Raw genomic sequence first — 14,251 nt, forward strand, 5'->3', positions numbered from 1 at the left:
GCGCCCGGTGGGGCTGCAGCATGGGAGCAAAGAATTTTCAGTAACCACCAGAGGCTTGTCCCCACGACAGCAACCGGCACCCTGCCTTGGTCTGGTGCCCCTGCTCAACTGCTCCACCATCCCGCCACGGCTGATGCCCACCATGTTCCACATGTGCCCTCTGGTGGTCAGCTCACATCATGGCGACCGGTTGTTCGGTTGTTGAGTTTTCCACCGTTTGGTCTATTTGCATATTAGGGTTTTATATATAGATAGATAGATGATAGATAGATAGATAGATAGATAGATAGATAGATAGATAGATATGATAGATAGATGATAGATAGATAGATAGATAGATAGATAGATAGATAGCAACAACAACAAAAAACAAAAGCAAGAAACTTTGCAAGCAAGTGAGAAATATTAAAAACCTTCCCTTCCCACCACCCTTATCCTGTATTAGAAAAGCAAGGCTTCTCAAACTACTCTCAGAGTGATTTGAAAATAAAGGGGAGAAAACTGCTTTGTTTTAAATGGTGCTGTGCACATTTTGAAGTTAGGAACAGGATTTTAGGCAACAGGAAAACAGGTTCTCAAATATTGTAGGCTAGGTGAAGTTCTTGTAGGCTAGGTGAAGTTCTGGCATTGGGGGAAGCTTATACCTGATATATTTCCATGTCAGGCCATAGAACCTTCTGTTGGTAAGGACAGGAAATCACACCTAACCCCACTGATGTGTGATTTATGATAATTCAGAGAGGCTGGACCAAAGCTCACTTCTGTTCTCTCTGAATAAAAGCTTCTCTTAGCAGATTGACAAGGTAAACACATTCAATTTATTTAACAAAATATACCCTTTGGGGGCAGATTATAAATTTAACAAATTATTAATACTAAAGAAACTTTTTTATATTCTTAAATTTTAGACTTTATTTTTAGAGCAGTTTTAGGTGTACAGAAATGTTGATCAAAAGTACAGAGAGGCCCTGGACAGGTAGCTCAGTTGGTTAGAGCATTGTCCCGATGGACCAAGGTTGCCCAGGTCAGGGGAACATACACGAATCAACCAGTGAATGCATAAATAAGTGGAGCAACAAATCGATGTTTCTCTCTCTCTAAAAAATCAATCAATAAGTAATTTTTATAAAAAAGAGGTACAGAGAGTTCCCATATTCCCCTTCTCCCCTCCTGACTTCCTACATAGTTTCCCTTACTATTAAAATCTTTCATGTCCAAATGCAGTACATTTGTTATAATGGAAAATCTGATATTGATGCATTATTATTAACTATGGTCCATAGCTTACATTAGGATTTAGTCTTTGTATACAAAATATACTTTTAACATGTTTTAAAGCACAGAAGTCATAACAATAAAGCCAGTCATTCATAGAGGCATCTCCAGGTCACAATGCACTGCTGCATACATTACCTCGTCATAACAGTCCTGACAGGTAGGCTGAGACTCTCACTTAAGAAAAGGAGCTGAGGTTCCGAGAGGCAAGTGAGCTGCAGAGTCCACACAGCTATAAGTGGAAGAGACAAGATAAGAACCATGTGTTTTTAGTTCTTTTCCGGTTATGCTAATGCAAATTTTAAAGATGCCATTCTTAGCTTCATGTCTTCTCAAATTCAGGCTTACATTTCTAAGCAGGGGATTAAGATACACACTGCTAGTGCTTCCACAGCATAACAAATGGTGAAAAGGTGAACAAGGGAACACTTGGTCGAGTGTTTGGCAGGTAAGGGTACACAGGTACTAATTCATCTTTTGGGGTTGAGTATTTAGGGCTCATACTTCCTGCTAATTTATTTGTCTGTTTCCTCCTCTACACTTAGGGAGAAAAAGAACCATATTGATTTTGCTCACTATTGTCCCGTCATTGCTTACATATTACCTGAAATATAATAGTGCTCAAACAGCAGTTATTAAACAAATGAATGAAAGGAGAAATAGATATTTATCCATATCTATATGTATATATGCAGGTATGGGAAAAAGTAAGTTTACAGTTGTATGAGAAACAGAGTTTATTATTATATTATTATTTGTTAATTATGGCATTATTTATTTGTATTACAACTGGAGAGAGAGTGAAGATTTATGAGGGATTGCTTATGCAATTATGTAGGCGAAGTCCCACAATCTTCCATCTGCAAGCTGGAGGCTGAGGAAAGCTGGTGGTGTGGTTACAGCTCAAACCTGGAAGCCAGAGAACCAGGGGGACCCTGGTGTAAGCCCTTTGGTCTGAGTCCTAAGGCCCAAGAACCAGGAGCGCCAATGTGTGAGGGCAGGAGCAGATGGCTGTCCCAGCTCAGGCAGAGAGCAAATTCGCCCTCCTCACTCAGCCTTTTTGTCCTATTGAGGCCCTCAGCTGATTGGATGATGCCCACCTGCATTGGTGAGGGCGATCTTCTTTACTCACCTCCTGATTCAAATGATGATCTCTTCCAGAAACACTCTCACCGGACACACCCAGAAATGTTTTGTGAGTTATCTGGGCATCCCTTAGCCCAGTCAAGTTGGCACATAAGGTAAACCATTACAGATGGAGATTGTCATGTGTGAGTAAAAATAACTAGACATAATTCCCTCTGCAATCACTTCCTGGTAGTGTTCCAGTTACTAGTTCATATGACCTTTTATACTTAAGATATTTTGGTCCTTACAATTTCAACCACATTCTACAATTATAGGATAACTTGAACCAACACCAAATTTCTCAATCATTTTCTTTTCCTGATACATAACAAGGTTCAGACACAACCTATGATTTCTCTTAAGATAATATCTATACCTTTGGGCTGCTTCCAGTACCAAAATTCACATGCATATGGACATAAAGCAAATGGCTTTTGCCTGGGACCTTCTCATTGGTATGTGTGGTGGAGGAGCCGATGGAAGGAATGCCGGGTAAAGAATCAGGAGACCTAAGTCCTAAATCTAAGTTGTGCTCGAGGGCTTTCAAGTAATGGAAACGTGTTTCCTTTTGGTTCCAAAATCACAGCACAGAGATAATATCTTGTGTTCTCAGGACACCTGCTAAAACTATCTTTACTTATAGAAATGAGCAAGCAAAGGATGTTCAAAAGCTTGGGTATTTCATTAAGCTGCATATTCATTTTAGTAAACGTTGAATCCAAGGCCTTAAAGCAAAGACTACAAACTGGTAAGTTGAGGGATCACATTGAGTCAATGGAAGTGTTTTTTTTTTTTTGTCTGGCAGTGTTGATTTCTAAATTTAATTCGGTTACAAAAATGTGTAAAATTTGAAAGACTTCACTTGAAAGTTCTGGCTTTCTTTGACTCATCTGAAGATTTGGCACCCTAGGCCCACGGTACTCTTTGGCAACAACTGGTCATGCCGACCAGTGGTTCCTTCCCGTAAGGACCCAGGAGCACTCAAATTCACCGCAGCCCCACCTCTCGCCATTTTATTACCCCGTCTGTTTGACTCCCTTCTGTCACTGTCTGGCTCCTGAAGACATTGGAAATTGGCAATGTCTGATTTTTTTAAATATATTTTTATTGACTTCAGAGAAGAAGGGAGAGGGAGAGAGAGATAGAAACATCAGTGATGAGAGAGTCATTAATCGAATGCCTCCTGCATGCCCCTTATTGGGGATTAAGCCCCAAACCTGGGCATGTGCCCTTGACCAGAATCGAACCCAGGACCCTTCAGGTTGATGCTCTATCCACTGAGCAAAACTGGTTAGAGTGGCAATGTCTGTTTTGAAGGGATATTACACAATCTGCAATTGTCCCCCCAAGCTGTGGCTATTAGATCAATCCTATTCATGAATATGTTTTAAAGAAGAAATCCATAATATTATTTGGTAATCCACTGGAACATTAAAAATTCTCTTCTTTCCAGAAAATTTTTCTCATTGTAAATAAGCAAATAAGAATAGTATAATTTTAAAGCTAGATAACATCTGCTTATATAGCAAATGAGAAAACTGAAGAACTAGATGGTGAAGATATTTAAGGCCCTGTAGCCCAACAGAACTGGAACCAGGAGGCAGAACTAAAGCCAGGACTTCCCAAGCGGCAGCTTCTCATTCTTTCCAGGGTGAGCATAGGAAACAACTTCCTACTTTACTTCCATGAAAATCACATTAAGTTTGAACTCAAGGACAGGAAGTGTTCTTTTTTTTTTTAAATCTTTTCTAGGCTTTAGATTCTCAGACAGCTTATTTTCCTAACCTTAATTACCATGAAGATTCTCTTTTGAACCCTGTATTCATTTCCTAGGGCTGCTATAACCAAGTGCCACAAACCGGGTGCCTTAAAGCAACAGAAATCGATTCTCTTGCAGTTCTAGGGACTAGAATTGTGAAAGCAAGTGTCAGAGGGGCCATGCCCCCTTTGAAGTCTCTCTTGGAGAACCCTCCCTGGCCTCTGCTTAGCTTCTGGTGGCTCCCTGAAATCCTGGCATTCCTTGGCTTGTAGCTGCATCTCCTGAATCTCTGCACACCTTCACAGCCTCTACCCTGTGTCTGTCTCTGTGTCCTTCTCTCTTATAAGATACTAGAGGCCCGGTGCACAAAATTCATGCACTGGGGCCGGAGGCAGGGGGGTCCTTCAGCCCAGCCTGCACCCTCTCGCAATCCAGGACCCCATGGGGGATATCTGACTGCCAGTTTAGGCCCAATCCCGCAGGGATCCCTGTGGGATTAGACCTAAACTGGCCGTCAGACATCCCTCTCGCAATCTGGGACCACTGGCTCCTAACCGCTGGCCAGCGTGCCTGCCTGATCACCCCTAACCCCTCTGCCTGCCTGCCTGATCACTCCTACCCACCTCTGCCTGCCTGCCTGATCACCCCTAACCACTCGCCTGCCTGCCTGATCACCCCTAACCCATCTGCCTGCCTGCCTAATCACCCCTAACCCATCTGCCTGCCTGCCTGATCGCCCCTATACACTCGCCTGCCTGTCTGATCACCCCTGACCACTCGCCTGCCTGCCTAATCACCCCTAACCATCTCTGCCTGCCTGCCTGCCTGATCGCCCCTAACTGCTCTCCTACCTGCCTGATTGCCCCTAACTACCTCTGCCTTGGCCCTCACTGCCACAGCTTCATCCGGAAGGACATCCGGAAGTTCGTTTGGCTGTATGGGCTAGTTAGCATATTACACTTTTATTATCATAGATAAGTCACTGGACTTAGGGCCTACCCTAATTCAGTATGACCTCGTTTTATGTTATTCAATTATATCTGCAAAGACCTTATTTCCCAATAAGTTCACATATTGAGATGAGGTTCCAGATGGGCATGAATTGGTTGTGAGAGGGAGTGGGAAGAGAGGCTGGGGAAGAAGACACTTTTCAAGCCCCCCACCCCCGAAACTCCTTCCAAATTTTCCTAAAATTTAGGCCAATCCCCTGGGGCTGATGATCTGGCTCTTACTTTCTCTATTACCATTTCCACAGGCCATCACAATGCTGGCTTTTAAGAGACAATATATGCAAACTCTCATGACTTTTCAGGTTCTTTAGGTCTTTACCTGTTGTCTTTTTTTTTTTTTTTTTTTTTTTGCTTGCTTTCATTAGCATTTTCTTTATGCTGAATTTACTCTCAGGGTAAGTTTTTGTTTCCTCAGTTTCTTCTAGGATATTCTTTTCTTCTGTGCAACTTCCTCTTCTGGTTTAAGAACCACCTGCTCTTTCTCAGGAAGGATCCTCTCAGTGTGGCAGGGAGAGCTCATGTGGGTTAATCTGCCCACGAGCTGTATGTTCTGTGCCGCATCTTGGGAGCTTTGTTCAGCTGGAGGAGCTCAATGACCAGAGACTCTACTCTTAAGTTCAGCATCGCTCTCTGCATTGTTAAGCACGTGCAGCAAAAACTCAGCACTCTTTTGGGCCACTGACCCTGGGCCCGGCCCCCCTGTTTGGCCTGGGCACACCTACCGCCTCCACCATTGTAACGACGTAATGGCACACATTGCTGCTGTAAAGTGACATCTTTCAAATACTCAGTGGCATGGAGAACAGTATGGAGTTTACTCAAAAAACTGAAAATGGAACTCCCATTTGACCCAGTAATCCCACTCCTAGGAATATATCCTAAGAAACTGGGAACACCAGTAAGAAAGGATATATGCACCCCTATGTTCATAGCAGCACAATTTACAATAGCTAAGATCTGGAAACAGCCTAGGTGCCCATCAGCTGATGACTGGATCAGAAAACTACGGTACATCTACACAATGGAATACTATGCTGCCATAAAAAAGAAGGAATTCTTACCATTTGCAGCAACCTGGATGGAATTGGAGAACATTATGCTGAGTGAAATAAGCCAGTCAATGAAAGAAAAATACCACAGGATCTCACTCATTTATGGATAATAAAGAACATTATAAACTGTTGAACAAAAAGTAGATACAGAGGCAGTAAAGCATCAAACAGTCTGTCAAATTACAGCAGGAAGGTTAGGGAGAGGTGGGGAAGATAAGAGATCAACCGAAGGACTTGTATGCATGCATATAAGCATAACCAATGGACGCAAAACTCTGGGGGGTGAGGGCATATATGGGAGTGGGGTGGGGGGGCAATGGTAAGATATGTACACATATAATACCTTAATAAAAATAATAATAATAAAATAAAATATTAAAAAAAACAAAAACAAAACAAATACTCAGTGGCTTTTTGGATACGCATACCCCTGATGGCCTGGACAGTTTCACGGGTGTTCTTAAAGTGAACACGAAGATTTGAACCTCTTGATTTGCATGATTTTGTGGGGTTTTCTGGGTTGAGTGAATAATGAGCCATTTTCAGAGGTTACCACACGTCACTTACCAGAAGAGCTTTACCTGCCATTCTTAAAGTGAATAGGAATCAAGTGTAATGGTCAACACTTGGGCTTTGGTGTTGGGTCGCAGCCTTTTGGCTCTAACACTCCAGCTTGTCTCCTCATGGTTGCAGAAGCATATCTTCACACAGTCACACCCATGCATAGGAACTTCTTTCTGAAGGAGAAACACTTTCTCAGATGACCATCCTCACCCATCCAGACTTTTCTCAGGTCCCGTTGCTCAAGACTGAGTTATATGACAATGACAGGGACCCAGCTCAGGTTTCTCAAACTTTTTGGTCTCAGGACCCCTTTACATTATTAAAAAACTAGAGGTCCGATGCATGAAATTTGTGCACTGGGAGAAGGTCCCTCAGCCCAGCCTGCCACCTTTCACAGTCCGGGAGCCCTCAGGGGATGTCCTACTGATGGCTTAGGCCCGCTCATGGGGAGCGGGCCTAAGCCGCAATCTGGCCTCCCTCTGCAGGAGGCAACCGGGCTGATCAGGGGAAGGCGCCACCCCCATCACCCCACTGCTGCTGCCACTGCTGGACACCGCAGCAGCCAAGATGTTTTCATCAACACGGACTCCAGTCCCTTCACCACGAAATAATGACAACTTTCTTTAGGCATTTTGAAGATGTCTCTTTCATAGAATATGATATTTCTTTCTTTCTTTCTTTTTATCCTCACATGAGGATATTCTCCCATTGATTTTTAGAGAGCATGGAAAAGAGAGGGTAAGACAGAGAGAAACATCAATGTGAGAGGCACACTTCAATTGGTTGCCTCCTGCATGAGCCCTGACCTGGGCCCCAGCCATGGAGGAGCCTGCAACCTAGGTACATGCCGTTGATCAGAATCAAACCCGGCCCCCAGCCACTGCTGAGGGGCAGAGGCTGGGGGCCGGCCCCGCTGCGGGTTTGTGTCTCCGCTGCTCCAGCCCCAGCAGCCCAGTGCCACAGCCGCAGGGCTGGGGCTGGGGGCCAGCCCCCTTGTGTGTTGTTCTCTCCAGTTCCGGGGCCAGGTGCGGGCCACCCCGTCTGTTGTTCTCTCAGGCTCTGGGCCCGCGCCAGGCCCCTCCTCCTGAGCTGGTCGCAACCGTTATGGTGTCTTGGTCTAATTTGCATATTACCTCTTTATATATATAGATATGGACCCTAAAGAGCTTTCTGTCTTTGTGTTATACCCATCAACATCTACCCTGTTAGCAAGTAAAACTGAGACATTTCTAAAATTTGTATTCATTCACTTAAAATGACAATAATAAACCCATTACATGTGAAAATAAATTTTTTTATGAAAAATAACTATATTTTCCAAAGATAAATTTAGTGAGAAGAGTGGTGTCATTTTACATTTTTGCAAATCTCTTCAATGTCTAACTTAAGAAAAATAATAGAAACAGCTGTGTTCTTATATGTGCTTCTGCACTCAGTCTGTTGTGATCTATTCTTTCAGCTAAAGTACATCCAGCTCACACAGATACGTAGTTAGAAAGGAAAAAGTATGCTAACAGTCTTTTTAGAAAGTTGTGAATATTCTTCTTTGATATTGCACCAAACTTGACAAGTAGTTTCTTAAAGGTTAGTTGTAGTGTGAATCTGAAAACATATCAATGAATTTTTCATACTTGATTACATTAAAATCTTGTACTTCAAATCTTGTAACATATGCATTGGTCATTTGGAAACTATTGGTTCACTGAGTTATATAGATCTTTAAAATGTTGACATATTTTACTATAAATATAAAAACACCATATTCATTAACATTATCACCAATCTCATTCTAGTTTCTTTTGAAATACTGAATTTTATCATTGGCAGCAAATATTGACAGTTGTTTTTCTTGATATGACTAACTCACTTCATTTTTTTAAAACATTTCTATAAAATACCCAAGCCTGAATAACACCATTTCAAGTAAAAATAGTGTTCTGTGAAGAAAAAACCATACACATGCACAAAACAAAATCATTTGGTTCTACTTTCAACTCAAACAATGGCACCAAGGCTTTCCCTCAGGACAACCATTGTTTACTATGTGGTCCAAATACTTCCCAAGTCAGGATGTAATAAAATTAATAACTTACTGCTTAATGGACATTCTTAAGTAAAATACTTTTTAAAAGACTCTTTGTGATGGTGAAGAATACAGTGACTACAGATTGGTGCCATGATTCATATGAAGACGCCAGCAGTTTTGACCCTTACGTTTGCAACATCAGTGCAAATGACAGGGGGAAAGGCAAATAACATCTTGAAATTGATTTCCCTTCCCACTCTCTCCTCTGGCAAGTTTTGTTTTTAAGTGATTAATTTATTTTATTTCAATATCCTGTGAGATGCAACAGGCACTTTTTTTTTTTTTTTTTTTCAGAGAAATAGGCTCAGAACCTAAAATCCCATACAAATTAGGAGGGAATGACAACATCCCCCAGGACAGTGCTTAGTGCTGTGGCCAACGTATATCTAATAGGTGTTTTCCCCTTAGTCTTCTGGACCCAAGAATCACAGCTGGTGGAATTAGGCCAACTTAGAAAGCTACTTCAGACATTTTGCCCACAGAAGTAGTATGGGATTCTTAGGTTTTTCCTCTGTGGTGCTAATTTTTATTCCCAGTTAGCCGAATGTCTCAAATGAACAGACTTTAAATTCTACCTTTGTGTTAACTTCAAGGGAGAGCTTACACTCTATATTACTTTATCTCCCTGCAGTAATGTATTCATTAAATGGGTACCACATGTCACTGATATTAAAATGTACTTTTATACATTTTAAGATTTAGAAATTAGAATGCATATTACAGTCTATAAGAAGTCATAATTTTTTGGCAGTGTTTTCCCTTTCTTAGTGATGCATAAAATAGTGATATATCTATTATCAATAGGATCTTAGATTCAACAAAAAATTATATTTAACAATTCAGCTCTGGACATTTTGAGGCCCGATATAAGAAATAACTATTCGAAGACCACCTCCACACTTTCTGCGGGAGTACTGATATGCATCATGTATTTTACGATGCACTGCAGCTAAAACAAATCTGCTACAATAAATCGCACAGAGTTCAACGCTAAGGAAAGAACCTGTCTGTCCCGTAATTGCCATGCCTCCCTTTCTGCATGGCCATAACAATGGATCCTGGCAACCTTCTTTTTTAACTAAGACGACAAAGATGCTCCGAGCTAAAGTTCTGTGCTAAGTTGCAACAGCCTTCTTCAACCCAGGTTCTCCCTTCCAAACGTCATTCGCCAGCTTTACCCTTGTTTTAATCATTGTGAAGACGGGGCTATTTTGTTTTTCAGGAGTAAGTGGAGTACAACTAAACAAATAAATAAAATAGACATGTTTTCTAAAATATACCAGTTATGGATGAATCACCGTCCTGGATCAATGATTCTCAATTTTTCTTTTTGCCTCTACACACACACAACACCCTCCTTGACAATACCACTTCATTGCCCGCAGTGAACCAGGGTGAGGATGGAGAGAAGGGGAAACCTGACACACCTGCCTGGAGGAGCACGTCAGAATCCCTCAGGCTGTGCCCAGGGCCCCTGGTGATGCTAATCCCTGCTTTGGGGCATCTTTCTATGCCCAGGCCACTGCCTTGCACAAAGTAATGGCTTAAGAAATTGTGTCTGAAGATGATTGAAAATAATATAAAATGAGCAATGCAAAATTAGGCATTAACATTGGGAAGAGACCTTAGTAATGGATGGCTCTGAGCTACATTTGCCTCTAGGTGTGATCATGTTCACTCTCATTCTGGCCACTGAGAAGTGAACAGTAGTGCTGGGTGAGATTTCCCAGACATCTCCTTAAAGCGAAGGGACACACCTCTCTTCTCTCCTTCCTCCACCCTGCAGCCTAGAATGCACCTGTGATGCCTAGGACTCCAGCCACCATCTTGGACCAAGAAAACGAGGGTCATAGTAAGACAGAAAGTCAAAACAATCCAAGTCTCTGGTGACTTTGTGAAGCTGCCTCAAGCCCTCACAGGCCTTTTTGTGTGTGAATGCAGCCTCAGGTGTTCAAACCACTACCTTGGGATCTCGGTCAGCCACACACAGTTCCGCAGTGATACTGCATCTTGAAATGATCCATCCAAGAAGGGCAGGGTGAAGGTCATAAAAGGACCCCAGGCCTGGAGGTCATAAAGCCTCTTTCTGGCCTTTGCTATGCTAGTTATGCTTTTAGCATGCTTCATAAACTTAAGTAACCCACTTAACCTCTATTTACTCGTTTCCTCATTTAAAAAAAATAGAACTCCCTCCCACAGAGTTAGGATGGTTAAATGACATGAAAATGAGAGTTTTTTGAGATGGTGAAACCATTCATCTTTGTTATGGTTAGTTGCAGTAGTGATGCAATATGGAATAATCCTTCCATTTTCACACGTCCTGCTAAATGGGTTCAGTTCTAGACATGTCCTGGGTGGTGGTGGTGACGTTAAAACTGAAATCATGAACAGTGGTTGTTCACAGAGCTAGAATAGTTTATCTGGAGAATAGAGGGTGGGAGTGAAGCAGGCATTGTAAGTCTTCAAATTATGAGATATTTGCAAAGAATGATCAGCTGTTTTCCATAACCTCCAAGGATGGAAGGTCATGATTAGAAGAATAAGAGTTTCCTAGTGGGTCCTGTCGTAGAGCCATAGGTCCCTGGGAGCAAAACTTGTGAGACTTGTATTTTGATGAGATTTCAGGAGAAAGATATAAGGGAGTTAGGGAAAGAGGTTAGAGCAGGGGAAGAAGATAGATAAAGATGTGGGTACAGGTCAACTCTGGCCTCAGCCTGAGCCCAGAGGGAGCCCTGGAGCATTAATAGTGCTGAGGAATTGTCCCACCTCGAGGAAAGGAGGCCAGGCTTTTACACCCCAGTATCAGTCAGTCACTGGTACCCACCACCCTGATAGGGGGCGGGGAACACAATCTCCCATGTGTCTCTGAGTGAGGAGGTCCCCATTGGCTGAGGACAATCCCCAAGGAAGGGAGCAGCTGAGATCTGGTAGCCAACACTGCAGCAGCTGTGGCATGGATGCACTGGCCCCGTGAAGGGGCACTAAGTGGCGCACCCAATGTCTACTATGAGACAGAACACTGAAACGCTAGAGTAATTTGTAGAGAAAGCATCTGACTACTTCTTTAGAGACACTTAAAAATAGAACAACTCACCAGTGAGGCAGTCTAAATAAATAGCGTGCCATGAAGAGATGGATGAGTGGGACTTCTTTCCATTTGGCTTTGGAGCTCTGCAGCTCTGTTTTTCTGTATCCCAGACATTCAACTGCAAACCCCGCAGATGGGAGAATGTGTGAGACCCAAGAGCTCCACCCTGAGAGTGCCCACAACTAGTTAGAGGAGAGACAAACCTTTTCTCCTTATGCCTATACATCTCTTCCCATAATCAGTGGCACTGTCACAGGCAGTTTGGAATAATCATTTAAAAGGCAAGGGCTTTAGTTAATCCTTGTTGGTTCTGCCCTTGGTCTAGTTAGTTAAGCTCTCTAAGCGTCACTTTCTCTAGCTACAAATAAATACAATTCTTAGAGCAAAAGCAGCTGGCTGGCCACCCACCCACAGTATAGGCACATGGCCCCCTTGTCTGCTTTTCCCAGGCCCCCTTGTAGCCACACGTGACTTATTCTCACCAGTGGAATGTGAATGGAGGTGATTGCTTCTGGTCAGTGCAGTTAAGAAGTGGGTGACTCCCCCACCAATCCCTTCCCCAAACTACAGTAAAAAGGACTTAAGTAGGTCAGAGCACAAGATGAAAGCAGCACAGGTCCCTGCGTTACACAGAAGACTGCCCACCCGGAGTGCTCAGAATAGACTGAAGGAAGGAAGAGGCCAACTTTCCTGCTTGTGAAAGCACAGAGACTTGGGGATTTGTTAAAACAACTAGTGTAAACCCAAACTAATGCAATTATAAATTCCTACTTTAAGGCAGTCATAAGAGTGAGATTATCCTATCTAATAAAAGAGTAATATGCAAATTGACTGTCACTCCAACACACAATATGGCTGCCCCCATGTGGTCAAAGATGGCTTCCTCCATGTGGACACAAGATGGCCACCACAAGATGGCTGGGAGGGGAGGGCAGTTGGGAGGGACCAGGCCTGCAAGGGAGGGCAGTTGTGGGTGATCAGGCCAGCAGGGGAGGGCAGTTAGGGGAGTTAGGGGTGACCAGGCTGGCAGAGGAGGGAAGTTGGGGCAACCAGGCTTGCAGGGAAAGGCAGTTGGGGGGGACCCAGGCCTGCAGGGGAGGGCAGTTAGGGGTGACCAGGCCTTCAGGGGAGGGTAGTTGGGGGGGACCAGACCAGGCTGGCAGGGGAGGGCAGTTAGGGGTGACCAGGCTGGCAGGGGAGGGCAGTTAGGGGCAATCAGGCTGGCAGGGGAGTGGTTAGGGGGTGATGAGGCTGGTAGGCAGAAGCAGTTAGGGGCAACCAGGAAGGCAGGCAGGCGAGCAGTTGGGAGCCAGCAGTCCTGGATTGTGAGAGGGATGTCCGACTGCCCGTTTAGGCCCAGTAGGATCGGGCCTAAACGGGCAGTCGGACATCCTTCAAGGGGTCCCAGATTGGAAAGGGTGCAGGCTGGGCTGAGGGACACACACCCCCTGCACGAATTTTGTGCACCGGGCCTCTAGTATCTCTATATAATTTTAGGCCCTTTAGTAATTTCCATCATAGTTCCTCACAGAGTACCCCAAATGAACACAGAGCAAGGGCACTAGTTCAATGCTTCCCACTCTTGGTTAGAGTGTGCAAATGCAGCTGTCAAACAAATTCTCTAGCCCCTCTTAAAATCTGATATATTAGAAATTCTGTAGTCACTGTTGCTTAGCAACCTGGCAGTAATCAGTACTTACAATTGTTAGTTATGGGTATTAACAAAGACAAGGGATATAATTTTTTTATGGAAACAATAATAAAAGTCAATAGTTATTGAATGCTTACTGTGTGTTAGACACTGTACCAGGACTTGGGTATGTTATTTAATTCTAACCATAAACCAATGATTTATACACAGATATTATTATCCCCATTTTAAAGGTAAGAAGACTGAGGTTCAATGAGGTGAAGTAACTTGCTAAGTTAGTAACTGGCAGAACTGGATCTGAATCTAGGTCTATTCAGCCCCAAAGCCTGTGTCCTTTCCTCCCCACTGTGAGACAGGTTCCAGGGCTCCCCTCAGAGCCTAATGGCCCCAGGCGCTGAGGTATTTTAATCACCACAAAGCCATAGCCAGCTCCCTGTCCTTTGGTGGATTTTTTTTATCCCCTTAAAGTCAACAAGCAATCCCAAATGGAAAGGTTTCTTTTTATTAAGCCATGATATTTTCTAGTTACCTCACTGCAATATTTTTCAGTCTTCTCTTAATTTCAACACCTCCCCGTGACTGGGCACATCGGGGAAGGAAAGGACCAAGAACCTTACAAAGGCAGAGCTAGCAGGGCT

General features: G+C 43.4%; 1 pseudogene across 1 annotated transcript; it reads right to left on the reverse strand.

The window, feature by feature from the left end:
- Window positions 1–5,545: 5,545 nt before the first annotated feature.
- On the reverse strand, window positions 5,546–6,764 carry LOC307101103 (large ribosomal subunit protein uL22-like; annotated as a pseudogene). The gene is made up of 2 exons: window positions 6,628–6,764; window positions 5,546–5,989 (listed from the first exon to the last, which is right to left on the reverse strand). The product of its transcript is annotated as a large ribosomal subunit protein uL22-like (transcript).
- Between the last annotated feature and the right edge of the window lie 7,487 nt (window positions 6,765–14,251).

Source organism: Cnephaeus nilssonii (assembly GCF_951640355.1).
Source record: "Cnephaeus nilssonii genome assembly, chromosome: 6".
Lineage (NCBI taxonomy): Eukaryota > Metazoa > Chordata > Mammalia > Chiroptera > Vespertilionidae > Cnephaeus > Cnephaeus nilssonii.